The sequence below is a fragment of the Ambystoma mexicanum genome, chromosome 10 (assembly GCF_040938575.1).
Source record: "Ambystoma mexicanum isolate Mex_15411 chromosome 10, UKY_AmexF1_1, whole genome shotgun sequence".
In the NCBI taxonomy this organism is placed as follows: domain Eukaryota; kingdom Metazoa; phylum Chordata; class Amphibia; order Caudata; family Ambystomatidae; genus Ambystoma; species Ambystoma mexicanum.
In genome coordinates this window covers 637,021,427-637,042,633 of record NC_090932.1, presented here as the reverse complement: position 1 = coordinate 637,042,633, position 21,207 = coordinate 637,021,427, and positions in this window count along the sequence as shown.

The window sequence follows — 21,207 nt, the reverse complement described above, 5'->3', positions numbered from 1 at the left end:
GCGAGGAGGCCCGGCGGCGTGGCCCCCTCTGCCACTGCCCCCTTTTGAGGACTACAGGACCGTCGCGGAACTGCGAGAAGACTGGACAGCGCAATCCGGATATTGGCCCTCGGGAGCCGGTTGAGAAGTATCCCACCCGCGGTTGGCGACGTAGTCCAGACGAGGGGAGGTGGTGAGCCGCTTGGAGGGGTGCACGCAGTCGAGCGACCCCGCATCAAGAGAACTTGGTGAGTATGCCACGCCCAACAAGCAATGTGAAATTGTGAGGGAGGGGGGAGGAATTGAATGCGGGAGGTATTGCTAAGGTGCGCGGCGAAGGTTTGATAATTTAGTGTTGGCAATGAAATGAATGGTAGCTGGACGAGTGCGAGAGCAGTCCGCTACGTTACGGGAGAGAAGAGGGCGGAGCACGAAAACATCACGTGCGGCCGCTCGTAGACACTGATTGGCCTAGGTCGCGACCATGTGTAGGGGTGTGTGTGTGCGTGGTTTCCTACGATTTGGCATTTATTGATCAATGAGTAGATGAGGATCCCTATTGTTCGAGCACGAAACTCGATAGATAGATGACGTTTCCCTGTAGGCGATAGCTAGCTAGTTGCCCAATACGGAAGATAATTGGCTGGTTAAGCCCTCCTGTCGAGGGGCGTATCACACGCGAGGCGACGCAGCGTGCGCAGTCCGATTATATTATTGACTACCTTGTTCCAGGAGTAACAGGAAGACAGCTGTGGGGTTAACGGGGGTAGATTGCAAGTGTATTTTGGACTTAAAGAATATATGAAGAACTTACCAGTAGTTCGAAGAGATCGGTGACGTCACCAGTAGGGCTTTCATAGGACATCTCGAGAACCAGGCATCTTTATTTTTGAGTGGCGGGGAGGAGAGCTGTGTTAAGGGCGTGGAAACGGAGGTACACGGTAATGAGTTGATCGGGGAAGGCGAAAAGGGGGACGTGGCTGCGCACGGAGAACGCCGGCCACGGCAAGTGTAGAAGAGGGAGGAGGGGCAAGTGAAAGTAGGACGGCAGTATAAGAACGTCACAAGTGGCACACAGCCGCAGGGGGCTACGTGCGCCCCGGCCGCAGGGGGCCGTAAGGGTGTTGTATAAAGGAAGAAACGACAGAAAAGAATATACAGATGTAAATACTATATTTTACTAATTTTTCCTTAGCGGACTATCGCAAGTCCCCAAACTTACGGGGCCAGGTAAAGATATAAGGCTGTATATTGTAAACTGCTGGTGAGATAACCGCTACCAAATAGGGGAAGGGTAACAAGTGGAGCGCTACTATGTCATACGGGACTGGATCGGGGGGCTGGGGGAACACCCTCACTACCCCGCTGCAACACATATGTAAAACACTATCACCCCATAGGGAGAAATTGATCAAGTATAGCATAGAATGGACACAGGGGACGGACAACAAAATGATGACACCATGGCCGCCTAATGGTAGCTTTGATCCATATACCCAACACTCACTATTAAAACATCTGCATAATACATACAAGGGGAAGAAGTTGGCACACCATGTGGAGGTGTTCAACTTATGGAGGATGTTCCAAGGGTCCCGACCAGGACCAAACGGAATGTTCATTGTAGGAGGAAAAACGGGAGATAAGGAGATTAAGGAGGAGGGAGAGAATGGGGAAAAGGAGAGTGAAGGGACACAGAACACGGGGAAAGGACAAAAGGGAGGAGAAAAGAGTGACAACTCAACCGAAAATGAAATAAAAAAGGAACAGAGCGACGATATACCACTAGCGAAGGTAGTGAAAACAGAGGGAGGGGGGTTGTATCCTTTAAGAGAACTAGGAGAAATAGCAAGAGAACAATTAAGAGCGGCTGAGGGGTACTCGAACCCGGCATACAGCCCGCCTCCATATACAGCTACAGGTGGCCACACGGGAGGGGAGCGGACTAGTACAACGGGACAAGCTCATAGAACGATGCTAGCAGAGGTGGGGAGGGCTGAAGAAGAGCAGACTACGGCTTCACTTACAGAAACACAAAGTGGAAACACACCAGACTGCCACAAGGGTACTGCGAGTCACCCTCAATATTCAACAGAGTAATACAGATGGATTTGGGTAACATTGAAGTAGAAAGCACAGTGTTACAGTATGTTGACGACATAATAATTTGCAGCACAAACGAAAAAAGATGCAGAGAGGACCCATTATAAAGATGCTGACAATATTGGCTGAAAAAGGTTACAAGGTAGACAAGGAGAAGTTACAATACTGTCAGGAACAAGTACTTTATATTGGACAGCTCATATCCCAATATGGAAGACAGATTGCACCACAAAGAGCACAGGCCATTTCAAAAAAGCCATTGCCACAAACAGTGAGAGAATTACAGCAGTTCCTGGGCCTGTGCAACTACTGCAGAGCATGGGTATTTGATTACAGCTCATACATAGGACCCCTACTTGAGGGGTTAAAGGAAGCTAACAAAGGGGAGAAAAAGTTGGGGTGGACAATGGAAATGAAAGAAGCTTTTGATGAACTGAAAGATGCAATATCAACAGCTCCAGTACTGGCCACCCCAGATTATGAACGACCATTTTTTATATTTTTACACTGCGACTCAACAGTAATGAAAGCAGGGTTGGCTCAAAAAACAAGCATGGGCTACAAACCAGTAGCGTTTTACAGCGGCCACTTGGATCCTGTGATGCTAGGTCATTTCCCTTGCGAACAAGGTCTCGCTGCAGCTGCCTTTGCGGTAGAGAAAGCATCAGCAATCACCATGGGGTGCCCGACCACACTATTTGTGGAACATGCACTATTTGCGATATTGAACAAGCCTAAGTCCACGCTAACAACGCAGAGGGCGTCAGGTTATGAGATAATATTATCTAGAGCTGAACTATCAATTGTTAGATGCAGCACGGTCAACCCTGCAAGGTTTATAGCAGAAGCAATTGAGGAAGGAGACTATGCACACGATTGTACAAAGATTACTGAAATATATTCATGCAGTAGAAGGGTTGAAGAGAATGCACTGGACGGAGGTGAGCTCTTGTTCATTGATGGGTCATCAACAATTGACCAAAGTGACGGGATTAGGAGAACTGGGGCAGCAGTGGTAAAAATGACGGAGGTACCGGTGTGTGTGGCGATGAAATGCGTACAATTACCACAGCATTACTCCACCCAAGCAGCGGAATTAGTTGCACTGATCTTGGCGTTGAAGGAAAGCTTTGACAAACGAGTGACCATTTATTCCGACAGTGCATATGTCACATCTACTGTCCACTCAGGGTTGTCCAAGTGGAGGAGAAGAGGGTTTAGGAGAGCTGACGGCACCCCAGTACAACATGCCCTCCTATTGGCTGAACTAATTGAAGTAATAAATGACCCCCAAGAATTAGCCTTGGTCAAATGCACCGCACACACTAATGGTGAAGACCATATTTCAAAAGGGAATGCAGCAGGAGACGCACACGCGAAGTATGCTGCATATTTTGGCGAGATATATAACCCCCCAGAGTCAGAGAGAGGGAGAGGGAGGGGAATAGCTAAGGAGATGTTAATAAGAGAAGGGTACACCCATCTCCCAGCCACACAGATAATGGAGCTACAAGCGGCTGCACCAATGGCAGAAAAAGAAATATGGGTAAAAAGAGGATGTACAATGTCGCCAACTGACGCACTATGGCGCCAGGGTAGCACTGGAAAGATGGTAATGCCACTGGCACTATTGAACACCGCCCTGAGCCAGCTACACCACCCAGCCCACACAGGCAAGGAAGTCATCGCAGCACGAATTAGGGAAGATTGGTTCTGCCCCGAGTTAAATTCCCACGTGTCAAATTTTATCAGCAATTGTCTCACATGTCAGCAGTTCACGGCCGGTCACACGCTGAAGGTGATAAAAGGTACTATACCCCGGCCAGAGGGACCTTTCCGACACATCCATATTGACTATGTTGATATGATCAACGTATGTCAAGGAAATAGGTATATGATTGTAGTTGTGTGCCCATTCTCGAGGTGGATTGAGGCAGGGCCCTGCTCACACCCAGATGCATTCCGAGCAGCTAAATTCCTAGTGAGGGAGGTCTTCCCCAGGTGGGGGGGTGTGCGAAATACTGCGGTCAGACAATGGGCCGCATTTCGCCAATGAAATGTTCCAGCATATCACATCCTTACTGAACATCAAGCATAAATTTGCATGTGCATATCACCCGCAGGCCAACGGTATATGCAAACGCCTGAATGGCCTATTAAAAGAGGCAATTGCAAAAATACAGCAAACAACAAAGAAGAGTTGGCTGTATTGCCTTCCGCTAGCCCTATTTGAGCTAAGGAATAGACCAGGCTCCGACCACCACCTCACCCCTCATGAGGTGGTGACCGGACGCCAAATGCGCCTTCCTCTGACGCAAACATCAAGAGCATTCACTGACGATGAGAGTACTGCAAATGTCCTTGGTGATGAAATGTACCAATATGTGTATTCTTTGATTATTAGTGTAGTGTTTGTGTCTCAACAGCTCGAGCGCACGCGGGGCGGGTCTAAGAGTGATCAACAAGAAAACGCGGATGAAGAATTGGAAAAGGGAAAACTGTGCAAAATTGCCAAAGGTGACCACGTACTACTCCGCAATTTCAACAGAAAGTGGAACAGCCCACGCTTCACTGGCCCCCACCTGGTAGAGGAAGTTTCAATGAGACAGTAAAGCTACAGGACAAACGTGCCTGGAATCACCTACACGACGTAAAGATCTGCAAACTCCAGACCCGCCCCAGCATCACCGACAGGGCCATTGGAAGAACAGCAACAGCGTTGCCAACGGAGGAAGGGACTTCTACCGCAACTAACGGCCAAAGTGTCCCCATACCCTGCCACCCCCCTGATTCCCCAGAGACAACTACTGAAATAGAAAGGGGTAATTACCATACCGCCCACCCCATGGTCACACGATCAAAGAGTAAAGAAACCTCTACCAGTTGAGCCCCAAACCTCTGCCCATCGACCCCCTACCCACTGCAGTAATAACCCAACTGAAGGACATTGTTTTGCACATAGACATGTAAACACTTGAATGTTCTCTCTTTTTTCTCTCGCACATGCAGGTACGGCGTATTATTGTACTGCTAAGAAAACAGATAACTAACAAAGTTCACTGCCCAGGAGTAGATGATACCCTCAGACAATAACTACCCTGAAGAATTATCGCACCAATTTGTCTATTACATAAAAAGGCCAAAGTACCTGAAAAGGAGGAGGGTACGTGTCTACTACACAGCACTTCTCTTGGCCATAGAACAATCAATGCCCCACCTCCACCCATACTTGCCTGTCTTAAGAGATAGATCGCTTAGATTGGCATGGGAACAGCTCTTCGCCTGGGCACTGAACGACTACTTGATAGGGAGAGCTTGAAAACAACAACTAACACTAATAACAAGCATATTGAGAATTTTCAGGCGGGCAACTTTAACGTCGCAAGAATTAGCTGCCGGACCGCAGCAAGGTAAGAGTAAAATGCCGGTGAGACTAGCCTCTGTAATAAAGATGATAGGGATTTTGATGATCGTCGGGTTTGTGGCTGCCTCTGTATGGCGGAACAGCTATGCTATAAATATTTTTGCTGTACCCAAATCTAACATACCCCCACCCCCAGCTGCAACAGGTGTTACGTCAGGTGGTACTAGCAAAATTGCACACAAGGGAAATAGAGTTAAACGCAGCACATACTCAGACAATAAAGATATTGACAACTACATACAAAATTCAGCACACGTCTCAAACAACATGTGGTACCAGCACATGACTCAAATAGGTAAACAAACAACAGAAGACAGCTGCTACGTCTGCTCATTGATCCCATACGCCATGAGTGCCTCCCGAACTTTCGTTGCCACGGAAATAGATGAAAAAAACAGAACGGTGTATAATATACCTGGCACTGTTCCAAACGAAAGGGAGATTTCAAGGGAACACGGTGCACCTGGTATGGAAAACACGAGACACGTACCTATACGAAAATAACTTCCTTAAGAGTTATTTGGGTTACCACAAGGCCAGTTTACATGCTGAAGCATTCAAATACATAACAAGTGGCCCTGAAAAAGGAGAAACGAAGAAAGTTACATTGCAGTACCTACCATGTGATTGGTACGCCACTGAAGTTCCTGGTAAACAAGGATGTTGGGAAAGACTGTTGATAATAATAACAGGAAAGGTGTACCTGGGTGACAAATGGGACACAGGAGTGGTTGGCAGCAACATGGTAATGAGAGAAGATACTACAACTATTGCTGAACACAACAACAGATGTTGGATGACTTGGGTCAAGTACGTACCCATGCTAACGTGGATAGAGAAGGATGAAGACCCAATAACAATACTGCCGATGACTGCACCTAAGGTATGCTACCAACACAAAGGAGAAGTGGACGTAGGATACAACACCAACTGTGCAAGCGTGACAGAGCTACCTGAGGGGGGAGCAGGAACAGCAGTAGTAATGGACCATTACTGGGCCTGTGGAGACAAGGCATACCACACACTGCCCCCTCTGTGGAATGGTATATGCACAATAGTACACGTTAATGTACCATCACTAGTGGTGCCTCAGAAACATGTGAATGTGGCGAACTTCCCAAAAATGGATGAAGGAAACAAAAGGAAGAAGAGATCTGCACGGCTTCAGAAGGGGCCAGAGAACCGAAACAACGGCAACAACACTGTCCTGAATAGGAAGAAAAGACAAGGAGAACCTCTGACAGGAAATTATCTGTGGGGAAGGTCGGAAACAGCACTCACTTCAATTTCGCCAGATCACAGACTATTCAGCAGAGCAGCAATGTTCTTCTCCTCAATAATACATCCTGGACTACAGGCCTACGCAAACGCAAAATGGCTCCAGATAACTAGGTGGGAACTAATGATGACAATTAACTCTACAGTAATTGGATTCAACGCAATAAAAGAGGAACTGCGAGCAGTGAGGATGGTAGCACTACAGAACAGATATGTACTGGACCTCCTCACAGCAATGGAAGGAGGAGTTTGCGCAAAGATAGGACAATCATGCTGCACATTCATTCCTGCTAACGATGCTGACAATGGTACACTAACAGAAGCAATATCACAATTGGCCCAGATACACTCCAAAATGATGGATGAAAGTAAAGGTGTAAAAAAGGATGAGAGCTGGTTTTCGACGCTATGGTCATGGATGCCATCTTGGCTGTCAGATGGACTGAAGAAAATAGTTGGATGCATTATTCTGGCTGGAGCTGCACTTATCATAATAAGATTTTGGAAGGCCTGGAAGGCACGCACCACAGACGAGATGATCGAAATGGTCGGTATGCACCCCTTGATGCCAGCAGACGACGGCCAACACACAGGCACAATAATAAAAGAGAGAGAGAGGTTGCGCAACCAGATCATCACTAACCACCTGGACCCACCATCTGTGAAGCTCGAAAACCCAAAAAACCCAAGGAGCTACATAGGGAAATGGGTATACTGCACACCTGGAGGAACTTGTGTATATATGTACTGGTCATTTGAAGACCATGTTAATCACTATGGACATCTGGGAGGAGTAACTAAAATATGGAGAGTGAGAGGAGATAAGGAAAAGGATATGTTTGTGGTCGACAAGTCGACCAGAGGGGGGACTGAAGTGGGAAAAGTGAACAAAAGGCTCCCACCAATCCCCTCTCAACCCTGGCCTAGAGGATCACGGTCCAGACACCCGCCACGAGAGGAGTTTGCCCATCTCCCAGATGACCAAATACCCTGGTACAAGAACATACGGATGTGCCCACTCGCGTGCCCACCCGCCTGCCCACCAGCCTGCCCTGCACATGCCGACACCTGCGGCATGGATGAACTCGACTAAACCATCCAGCACCAAATCAACACATCGTTAGAGATGCCATGACGACCTAGCCAACGGTCAGCTCACCCGTGCAAACATATACACCGGACACTCCCACACCAATCCACACGAAGAACATACTCAGTGCTATGACGTAGGCGACGGACACACCCATGGACGTGCATCTTTATTATTTTCCACATAGGCTTCTCAAAATGCAGAAACGCAAGACGCATAATGAACGCATCTAAAAAGGCTTGCTCACGCTTCTTCTAAACCCTTGTACCATAATGAGAAATATAACGAAGACACGATACTGGGGATAGAGCAATATGATACCATAACTTAAAGCGCTCTGTATCAAACGGTTCCACCTATGCACCAGGCCCAAGTAGGCCGCAAGCAAAAGCTTCCATGAACATTGAATGAGCAAGAGCTTGGTTGCTGACCCTGCAGAATGAGCCCGGCGAAAGCAGACAGTCAAGGGCACAACGTTGCAAACTTTCGAAGCGCAAGCCGACGCCAAGGTCGCACCTGCAAGATAAGCCAGGCACACAGTGAGAAATGCAATATTAATTGTGCAGAATTCTGCCTCAAACACGGTCCCACCTCACGTGACCAAGCCAAACATGACAGGATGCCAAGCCCAGGAGGAAGAAGGCGCCTGGATCCCCCGTCTCAAGACACAGGCAGATACAATTAAGCGACTCAATGGACATCTGCAGCGATGGGAGTAGTCAGCCTTCCTGCTTATGAATAAATCCTCACATTGTCTGCACATACCCATAGTGAAACATTGTTGCAAATGACAGGTGCACCGTGAGCTGGGGACAGCGATGGTCCCAGACTGGGTGGCTCGCGGGAGAACCAATCAGAACATGGGGCCCTTATCACTGACGCCATTAACATTAACCAATCCCCAGGGGTCTTCATGTAACAATTTTTATGTATCAAACTGAAGGGACAACCCAAGTATACCACCTGACTGACCCTTAACCAATAACGACGTTCTCTATATGTATGCTATACTAACCCTACCACTCAGGGAACCAATCCAGAGTGGCGATAGGTTTTTTGCTAACTTTCTCAGGTGACGCAAGTAGCGCGTCATACTAAGGTAAAAAGGGCCTGCGAGCCCCACGATGTTGAGAGAGTGTCAGGACGGACGCGTACGATCCTTGACCCATCCCTGCCATTTTGTTTAATAAACAGCAGAATCACCTTGCTTCTTGCGTGTGTCTCATACTCTATCTCTTTTGGGATATACGGGAGGAGTTGGGGCCTCCCTGCCCGGAGGTCCGCGGACGGCCCAGCCAACCCCGGGAGAATTCCCCCCCGACAAAATTCAAATCCCTCTGCATCATCCATAAGGCTATCTGGGGCTGGGTACCACGCTATCTACAGTTTGCTCTTACTAAATACTCTCCCTCCAGATCTTTATGTTCCTCTGACATCAACTCCCTGTGTGTAAAGCGCTTCACTAAACAGAGAGCTGTCAGCCGATCTCTTCCCTCCGCATGCTCCCTCCTATGAACACCTCCCCCTACCTCTTTGTCTTGAGCCAGATCTCCTCACATTCCAGAAGCTCCTCTAGACTTTCCTTTTCACCTCCTCCTTCCCATCCTCCCTCCTCTGCTAATCCCACAGTTGCTGAGATTGGTGACCAGGGCCCTTATGTGTCCTTTGGGCCCTGGCCTCCGACACCCAATCACCTTCAGCCTCCACCCTTTCCCAGCACTTTCCTTGCACCCACTGGCCTGCACTTTTTTTATTGGCCATTGGCCACCCACCTTGGCACTTACAGCTCACCCCCTAGAACTTTCCTCCAGTCACACCAAGCACTTACTTGCCACCACCTCATCCCCTCTCTTCTCTCTGCACTTGCACATTCTGGATGCTCACAAGGCCTAGTAGGTTCACCTAGATCTTTCATCTTTTAATTGATTTTCATTCCCTTGTTCCCTCTCTGTTGCCCTGTGGGTGATTTGAAACACAATGGGCCTCATTACTAGTCAACCGGTATGGAAACAATGTTGTTTCCATACCTGGTGATCTCGAGACCTACAGGCGGAGGTGTCATTCCCGCCAGGTCTGACCTGGCGGGTTTAACACCACTCGCCTGCAGGCGGACGTGGAAACACTGGCACCATCACGCCCCAACAAACCCACAAGCGGCAATAGCAGCTCTGAATCAGATATTCCAGAACACGAAGATACCGCTACTACAGATCCTCAAACGGCCAGTACATCAACAAATGAAACCAGATCAACAAAATCCAAACCTATTGGTTTTTTAGACAGAGCAAGAGGACAAGGAGGGGGAGAAAGAAGAAATCAAGGGATGTTGACAAGGTTACAAATGAATCGCACTTAGTGGTTAACCTTTCTAAAAGAATTCTTTCTAACCGTGAGATACAGACTCTCGAGAAAGGACTCTAATTTATACCAACCTATAGTACTAACAAGTTCCAAACCGAAATTGAATTGTACAAGCTGGTTCGCAAATTAAAATTGAAAACATTTTTTGCAGAGAGTTCACCGTCCACCACAACATCCACGACTACTTCGGAATATATCGAATTTAAACCGAATAGTACCTTTTGTCCACCAATTCAGGTACCGGCAATAGATATTTTTCAAATAATGGTACTCAACGACCTTAAGAAGATTCAATTTCACACACCAAAAAGGTCCAACCTCAGTAGAGGTGAACTATCACAAATTCTAAACCTGTTTACTGATGATTCAATCACTGTTTGATCAGCCGACAAAGGCGGAGCAATTGTAATCCAAGATACAACACAGTACCACCAAGAATGCTTAAGACAACTATCAGACACCAACACGTATAAGCTACTAAAGCATGACCCAACACCTGAAATCAAAAGAAAATTAGAAGAAATTCTTGACAAAGCAGTCGAGGATGAATGGATCAGCACAAAAACCAAAGCATATTTATCTACTGCTCATCCAATAATGCCTCACCTATACACTCTGCCAAAAATACACAAATGTTTGATTAACCCACCCGGGAGACCGATCGTGGCAGCCACTAAAAGCCTCTTACAACCACTCGGAACGTACATAGACTTCTTCCTTCAACCCATCATTCAAGCTACAAGTACCTACGTCAAAGACACCACCCATTTTCTCCAAATATTGGACACCATCTCTCTTACTAAAGAAGATATATTATTTGCGATTGGTGTAGTTAGCCTATACACCAGTATTCCCCATGACCTTGGACAACAAGCTGTCAAAGTCTTATTACTTCAAACAACAGAAATTGGAGCCAACAAAGAATTTCTCATTATCCTCCTGGACTTCATCTAAAAAAACTCTTGCTTTAAGTATGATGGTAAATATTACACCCAAATATCAGGAACAGCGATGGGTGCCATGATGGCACCAGCAAACGCCAACTGTCTAATGCACCAATTTGAAACCACACATGTATTGAACGACCCGAGATGGAAACAACACCTCAAGACATGGGTTCGATTCATAGACGATATCGTCGGTGTATGGACAGGGAGCCAGAATTATCTTCAGGAATTTCTTGCATTCCTTAATGGAATTGATCAACGCATCCAATTCACCCTTGAAATAGGCAACCCGAACATCCATTATCTTGACGTACAAACAGTCATTAAAAATAACAGAATAACCACCACTCTCTACACCAAACCTACAGATCGCAACAATCTGTTGCAGCGCATGAGCTTTCATCCTTCCAAGACTCTTTAAAAGTTACCATACAGACAAATGCTGCGGATCAAAAGGATAGTCTGTGGCCCAGAAGAATGTCATATACAACTGCAAAAACTACAAGAAAAAATACAGTTAAGAGGCTATCTGGAGATAGATTTAACAGCTGCTCGAAACAAAACTGATGCACAAGAACGGGAACAATTACTTGTGAAAAAGTCGGCAAAAGACAGCCCTGAACTAGTGTTTGTAACTAAACATTCAATCCAAAGTAAACAGATCAAAGCAATCATACATAATAGATGGAACGTGCTCAACAGTGATGAAAGAACTGCAAAACTATTTCCCACACCGCTGGTATTTGCCTACCAGAAGAGTAGAAACCTACGAAATATGTTAGTGAACACTAAAGACAAAATACCGCCAACAAGACCGGACAAATTCCCTGGGACCCATCCATGCATGAGCTGCGGTAATTGTAATAACATCCTTAAAGGTAATACAGTTACACACCCACGAACAGGTAAGAAATTCGCATTGAAACAGCACGCAACCTGTCTTTCAGAGAACGTTATTTATGCAATTAGATGCCCGTGCAGAAAATATTATGTAGGAGAAACTTCACGCAAGATTTGTGTCAGGATGAACAAACACAAATCTAATATCAGGAACAGAAACAGACCGTCAGCCGTTGCAAGACACTTTAACGACAATGGACACCCAGTAAGCCAACTAAGGTTCCTAATACTTGAAGTGATGCCCCCAAAAACCCAAGCACGTGACATTAAAAAATGGTGTGCACAGAAAGAAGCATTCTGGATTGACAGATTGGATTAATTATCACTGAACGGGATGAATGAAGAACTTGACCTCAGCTGTTTCCTTTAATTCATGAACAATCATACATGCTGTTATTATACTATAAAGCGTACCTTCTCTTAATTTGGAAAGAATAATACAATTTGACTATACAATATGGCAGGTGATACAAATATTCACCAAAAGTGATTTATTTTGGTGATCAGCAACATAGCCGGCACAGTACACAGAGAATGACATACAGATAGGCCGACCATAATTTCTGTTATCCCTAATACACTCTAACTGTTTTCTGTACCTTGCGAAGTTGATAACACAGTTCTACTGAACATATTACGTCCTCGGACTACACGTACGCTCAGGTCCCACTCCTTAGAATACGGCTTCAATCTAGCACCATCCGTTCATGTTTACGTATTAGAAGAACATTGGATTCTTTCATTTACATCAAGGAGTTACCTTATCACGAGGATACCATAGACGCAGTTACGCGACAACACGATGAACATTTTAGCATCTAAACACTAGTTTTCATACATTGTTTCTGTCGACTTCAAAGTCGAGAATATTTCCAATTTGCTCTTCAGCCACATATTATCTTTAGTCTGTAGGCTTGTGTATACAATATGAGCTGTACAAATGAATAACGTATGACGTTATAGATACCCTATCACATTAATACAGACACTACAATATGGCCGCTGTTTTCAACGTGGCTTGAGATGTCCCCATGGCAACGCTATGTCAACAACCTTAAAGACCACTAACAAAAAGCACGCACTCGCGCGGCGTCCTTCGTGGATTTATCGCATATCGTTGCTAGGTAAGGAACTCTCTTCCCGCACACTACACGATATCCACCCTTTTGCATGATGATCTTTAGTACCCCTATGCATACCATTACTTTCTATTCATAACAAGACACGTATGTGTTCCACAGAGCTTTAATGCGGCCAGCAACCCATTTTTTGACTACATTTGCCCGGCGGCTACATCGCGGCTTGAAATTACTTTAATCGCACCTTCAGGTTAGTGCATTTCTTCATCACCCAGGATTATATCACACCGAGCACTAACATTTCGAACTAATTAAACTGTTTCCTTTTTCTCCCTTTCCTTTTCTTTTACTTTGCTATACCGCTTATTTACGGACATACCGATTCACCTGCATTCCTATCATGGTCTGGCACGTATGTATCTATGACTTATCTTTACATTTGTTGGAAATTATTTAACATTATACTTCATTTTTGATGTGCGTTGGCACCAATTTACATATATCTAATTAACCACTGTACCATCGATTTAATGCATTCAAACCTGAATGTGTTTTTACATTTCATCTACATGGTTTGACTGATTTTGTAACATGAATGTGGGGGGACATGCATCCCGCACATGTGATATACTAATTTGACACCATGGTAACGTACTGTGTTGACGGCACTGAATTGATTTGATGAATATCATAATTCACGTCCTTTGCACATAACTGCTGCTGACAATGTATAATTAATATATTTTGTGAATTGTGGGTCATAGATCCGTTTATCAATTTTATTCGATCAGATCACATGAGTACACTAAATGAGCTGGCCCTGAAGAAGGACTTTTGATTCCGAAATGCATAGGCCATTATGAGCTCACCCAATGCATCTGCTTTGACAAAGATGTATAGCTGCTAAGCATCCAAATGTGAATAAACAACAATATATTATTTTTTCAAAACATACAAACTATTTGAAGCCTTATTACTCTTGATTAACCAGCAATAAATAGGCACACCACCACGCGGTGTCTGAGAGTGCAGCCCGCACCGCTGGCTTCAGGGTCTTGGTCTCTACTTCTGGTGTTTCCATGGTCCCCATTCCCATTGAGTCCTGTCAGACTCAATGGGAAAGGGGATTTACCGAATTCCCAGGTCACCGGGGTTGTAATGCCCCGGTAATTTCGGGAATCACGGAGGCGGAATGGTAATACGAGTCTGGCGGTAACCGAGCCAGAAAAACCGGCAGGTTACCGTCGGACTCGTAATGAGGCCCAGTGTATTTGTTGTATAAGCGCCTTGCAAATTCACAATAAAATAAATAAAAATAAAATAAGGGGTCATCCATATTACAAATAAAAAAAGTAAAGGACAGAAATGATGAATCCATGACGTAAAAAAAAGACAACAGAGAAAACTGGTCAAAAGAAAGCTAATCTTCTGCCAGGTATTATTCAACGTGTGACAGCTCTCAGCCACACGCGGTTAACTCACTGTCTTAGCCATTATTTATTCTAAAAGACCTATCACATATTGGAAGTTCTCAGAAACATCCATAGTGATCATGGAAAAACATGTGTTTTCGTAAAATTGTGGGCCACCCACAGAAAGGTCTTTTTTTCAAATTCTCCTCACTCACAATGAACTGTAAAATGCTGTGGCCCGGTCAAGGATAACCCTTTCCTTTCAATGGCAGCCGAGAACTTTTCCATCTGCTCTCATCTTGGATGAATAACTTCTGTCCGAGCCTATCGCCATCTCCCAGTTGTACTTGCGCCGTGACCTGCTGACTGTGCTGAAGGACAGCCGCCATCGATCGGCTGCTATTCCCGTCCGTGACTACGTGACGACTCTGAGCGGCCGCTCTGCAGGTGGCATTTCCGATGTGAGGACAGAAATGAAAGCTTCTGTTTGTTTTTTCGTATGAAGGGAAATACATACATAATGGCAGTCGACACAATCAATATAGCGCTGTGGTCTAGGCTCCGCTGGCATTTATATGGACGCGAAATAAGCTTCACGTTCACTTGCAGATACATTAAATGCTAATTCGTATCGGTGACTGGGATGGCATTGGAAGCGCGGTGCGTGCATGTGAATGGTCTCTGCGTATTAGAAGGCGAAATCAAGAATGGAAAACATTAAAGTGCCGTGAACTCATCACACCCTTTAAAACTAATCCTGCATTTAATCCGATGAAGAGGCACTTATACAACCATTACACAATTGCGTATGTGTGGGGACAGCAGTATGTCTGCGACTTGCGTTTTACACTTACTTAAGAAGCGGTCGTTTCTGTGAACGGTGATGTATTCCACTGCCGTGACACTGTGCATTAAGAAGTATGTAAGGTGCACAAGCAAGCATAGTCATATGGTCTCCGGAGGATAGCTCAGCGGCAACGTGCTTGCGTTTAGGATCAAGACGACACGGAACAACACGGATTCGGGTTCGATTCCCGCGTCCGCGCCTGGAAACCGCATTGTAAATAACCCGTCACATCGCGCATTGTAAATAACCTGTCATATCATAACAATACGGAAACAGAACAGGGTTAAACGCAGAGACGTCTTTATGGGAGGGCAAAAGGATCATTTGCCCTGTTCCCTCACCTCAAAGGGGGCGCCCACAAGGCTGCTTGATCTAAAGAAGTCAGTTCCCATTGTTGATCAAACAAAAAAGCATACGCTAGGATTTTTTATAGCATGCTGCAAACCTATTTCCTGTCTTGTCAGATACATTCGGCTATGGTCAATTCACTATTCACTTTTACTATGATACAACTCCTGTAGCATTCTTTCCGTACTATGGGGATTATATTGATCATGTTCAATAGCCAAAGTTGAAATGCATATTGATACATTTGAGTGCAGCAATGGTTCAGAAGATAGCTAAATAAATTAAGCACTCATTGCAAAAATCTCTTGCAAGATTACAATACCAAATTCTAGCAAGGCTGACTCAGCCTTTCCTATGTCTGAAGTTGATAAACCTGCATGTATATGTATTTTGCTTTGTAGCACAGCAGGTGCTATTATCAACAATGTACCTGCCTCAGATAGCAGTTTCTATAAAAAAAATAGCATCAGAATGGAAAGTTCTAGAAATGAGTTTGTTCAAATGGGAAGTTGTGAAACCTAGGATGCCTCCTCCAATGATGAGCATAATATCTTACGGCCAGATTCATGGAATTTTTTGCACGGTTCAAAGTGACTTCGTACTGCTGAAAAGAGACTTTGCACAAGTCAGTTCAAAACCTTTTTGTGCTGCAAATATGACTATGTACTGACTTCGCACAGATTTTGCACTGCAAAAATACACTTTTCATAGTTCCATGACTCAGGGTTTGTGTCAGCAGCACAAAGTCACCTTTCAGCAGTGTAAAGTCACTTTGAACCGTGCAAAGCATTCCATGAATCAGGGCCCTTAGTTCATAGAAGTTATTAGGTATCCCAATTCAAGATTGTGGAACCAGAACATTCATGCTTGTATCCTGCCTTTGCCAGCCGACAATACAGTGATCCTGGACATATCATTTTATATCACGGGCATTACTGTGCTGTTTTCTGTGAAAAGGGTTGTCTTCCACATGCTGGTGGCATTGTTTAGCCCATTACCGATCTTTCTTTTTATGGAGGCCATTTGAACATATTTTAAGGTCTGCTCATTTGACAAAGGAAGCAGTTTCCTTTTTTTTTACAATTCAAAGGTTTCTCTGCACGTTTATAAATAACAATTTCACAAGGATGTGCGAGATGGCAGAAGGAGTTGTAACACTGTGTTTGCTAGTGAGACTGCTCCTGTGCCAGTGTGCCTCATTAAACCAGCTCTTTTAACAAATGCGAATTTCCTATTAAAGGAGGTGCCGGGCGCATAGCGCCGGTGCATGAATTGGCAGCAGGAGTTGTAACAGAGTTTGGACGGAGCTTGAAAGCCACACTGACAACTGTGGAATTAATGGCATCGAGTGGCCCTTGAACTCATGGTCAGCTGAAGCTTCGAGATGAAATAGCTTTACTCCACGGTTCTACGAGCCTGTCTCAGGTGAGTGTGTTCTCCCCTTGGACTGTGATATAGACAGTGATAGGTGACCATCCCTTAGAGCCCTGTTAATGATGAAAGAAATCGAACTTCCTGATCAGAGGGTGGAGGGTGGAGCGAGACCCACAATGCCAATGGCTATCAGGGCATCCACAATGACCGCAGGACTATGGGAGAAGTGGCACAGTTGTCTAGTGTGTGCACCATTAAAGGAATGACAACAAACTCTTTGGGCCTCATTACGAGGATCTGGGACCGGGTTCCTTGAATGAGGAATTACGGGACCATTCCAACCTTGGAGGACCCAGTAATTCCTCATTCGAAAAACCCATCCCCATTCCCATTTGAGCCCCCATAGGGCTCAATGGGAATGGGGAGAGAGCTAATAACGGGCCTGTTATTAGCTCCCTTGTCCCCTTGCGGGACACGCAAAGGACGTCTGGTCTGACCAGATGTTCAGAGCGGGTCCTGCAAGGTAACCTTGTAGAAGAAGAAAGGAGAAGGAGAAGAAAGTTGCAACATTAAATGAAAGTTTGCATTTGGAGGAGGATTGTGCCTTCTTGGAAGACTTCTTTGACAGGGCACAATCGCCTGATCGTGAGTGATTACATAGGTCTGCACAACCTCTACATCAGTCGAGTACTCCTTTTGAATGCGATTCAGGTTTAAGTACTCTGGAGGGGCAGCATTCCGTTTTGGCAGCACGGATATCGCGTGACATAGGTGAAATAAAAACAATTAAAGGAATGGTTTGGTAAACATTTTTTATTGCCCCTACGGGTCGGCCATGTGTTTTTAAGCCTAAGTCGCTCGATTTTAGAAAAATTTCCTATGGACCTTACCCGAGTTTTCGTCCATTAAACACACGCGAAAACAGGCAGTAGGCGCTGCCATTTTGTGATAATCTTATCACTTGCCGCATCGCCCTGGCTGACCTGCTTTTGCGGCACTAAATCATATCCCCCGCCCCTGAGCCTGACATTATCAAAACATTCATATTCCCCGCCTTTCTCCGTGACGTTTCTGTGCTGCGTAGGCAAACGCGCCAGTCGTCTTCTACGCGACTTCACACAGAACCCGGAAACCAACACAGATCAACTCACAACACAGCGCGCCACAATTCGGAATATGAAACTGTACTTTAAAATCAAACAGCAACACGGTACATTTGGTACAGTACATTTATTTGACATTAAATGTTTATAGAATATTCAGCAATTGCCATATGAACTCGGAATGCCATTTATTTTCTTTTATCTCAATCCACAAATCCGTAAAAGTTTATTGTGAGTCACACGCTGTTCCTTTATGGTACACAGGGTGTTGGTTTTCGTTTAAAAAATCACTTTAGTCGCACGGTGAACCGCAAGGCTGTTCCATCAAGTAGGCACTAGGCCAGCGTAAAGGTTGATATGTTGCTTCTAGCCGCTAGTACCGCCTAAGGGCATATGGGCCCTTGGCGATCGTCCCATAAAATCGTCAAAGTGGTGCAGTTGTTTACAAGAAGCTGCAGCTAGAGGTTGAAAAAACCATCTGCCGGAGTCTGAAACTGGTGGCAGTAGCAGTAGGGAAGGATATACCTGTTTTGAAAACGTAAAATTTATAATTAGTCTCGCCAGCCGATCTTTATTAATATTATTCATTTTATTTATTACGGCCGAGCTGAAACTATTTGCTTTCAAGGATAGTGCAATGGAGTATGTTCGGCTCTAAAATCAATGCGAAAAGTAACAAAATAAATCGAGGTTAGCACACAATGAGAAACGACTGTTTGTCTACATGCGTGTGGAATGTGGACCTACATGCCCATGTGCCCGCTACAAGGACGATCCCACAAGCGTTTTCCAAGCTCTTCATTCATTCATTTATTCATGCATCCATTCATTAATTCTTCATTCCGGTATAAAAGCGTCTAAAGAGTTACTTACATTATATTTGCAATTTCCATTGTGTCTCTGCGTAATGCAGTCTGTAAATCCCACTGTGCTCTTGACAACGATTTTTCGTATACTGAACTAACATGAAACTCTGTCTAGCTTCAGAATTTTCTGCCTTATCGACTCTTACGTTATTGAACCCCCCCTTCAAATGAAGTTCTTTCGTCATGGTCCCTGTCTCTCAAGGTAAAAAAACAATAGAACCTTATACTGCCAGTGCGAGTTGTGGGCCTCTTCAGGGCGCGAGCTGAAAATCAAAGCCGCTGACCTTCACTAGAAATGAGCATACATTCTTTCTTTGCAACATCCCGTAGTAAAGCCATCTGTGAGCACTTGAAGTTTCGAATTCATCTATGTACTGTGCCTCAATGTGCAAATGCGAACTGGCTTCTCTCCCATCTGCAACGGCTCGCTTGGCGCATTCTAAGGCCCCCAATTTTGTCCTCGTTGTCTGCGAGTTTTGAAGCCCCAAAGAGCCATGACTATTGAGACTTTTAATTTTTTGGGGAAGGTCAGGGAAAGTATAAAGTACCCGAGGAGTTGAGTTGAAAGTGAGATTTATTGTTTGTTTGTTTTATTATTTGCAATACGCAAGCCTCCCCTCGGTTAACAGTGCGCAGCATTTACATGAGATTGCGAAAATTAGTTACATCAACAAAAATATATACATACACATATAGACAAGGTCAGCAATATGAGGTGAATAGAGAGAGAATTCAAAGATGACACCCAGGTTGTTCGCCACCCAGGATGGTGAAGGTAGGGGTTAGGGTTAGCGTACTTTGTATGTACACTGTACAATAACATTTATTTACAAAAAGACAATCGTATTACAAATATTTAAACCGGGACTTGTACTTCACAACCAGCTCTCCTTTGGGTGGACATGGCACAGTGGCAATGTTGGGTGGCAATGGATCAGTGCTCTGCACAGAAACGTTCAAAATTCCATATATGTGCTTCTCTAATACAGCAACAATAAGGCTTTTGACAAAGACAAACTCCATTTCCTCATAGACTGGTTTGATCACCCATTGCTTACTTCTTTTTGAAAAGGCCTTAATGTAGCGAGGCATCCTTACATTACCCGTAAACCTAGATTGCTCACAGCCGAGATTCTCGTTATGGGCCAAGACGGCAAGTAGAGTCCTATGTCTCATGCCCTGTATGCTGAAATGCAAGCGCTTTGGCCTGTACTTTAGGCACATATTGTGGAACACCTCCAAACCTCCTGTGTGACAGAATTCTGTCAGTCCTCTCAAATCTCTTGATAGAGTTTTATCGAAAACAATCTTCTCAATGGCTTTGTGTGTCAGTGAAGATGGATTCAACCACTTCTTCTTCCGTGCCTCCACTGGGGACAAAGGGCCATGTTCACATTGGTGGAAATGTAGGTTTTCTGACCAGCGGTGCACGTTGGTACAGTGGTGCATCAGTGACCGCCATTTTTCAAGTAGTATTTCCACTGACCCTTCACAAGTTTTGGAGCTCCACCAAAGATGGTTGCTGATAGACTGGGACCACTCTGAAATACTTTCCAAACCTTTTTTTTCCCTGCAGCCGAGATTTTCTTATTGATTGATTTAGCAAGATTCCATACGTCAAATTGATGTTTAATATGTGGGAACTGCTCTCTCATTGTCTTGGCAATTGAAACGTGTCTGTCTGTGGCTATGAGGTCGATGTGCATTCCCCTCGATTGTAGATATTCCACTGATTTTATAAATCCTAGTTTCTCCATGGCCACTGAGGATGTACATTGTGTGACCTGCACGACCACCGAACTCACAATTTTCTTACTATCCATGTCCTGAAAGTGGTAGGTGCAGTACTTGGCAGAAAATCCAGGGCTGTCGCACTGTCCATCGCCGGCTAGCCTGAATCATTTGCCTTCGAATGTACTTGCTAGAGACAATTGATCAATTTTCCAAGCATCACTAATGGCCGGAAACAGATAATCATGTTGGTATTTGTAGTACTGCGTTTTTGAAATGAAATGGAGTCCCACAAACTGAAAGAAAGACTCTAACTTTCTAAAACTGGAGCTATTAAAAAGTGATGCAGCTGCACACAGTAGATT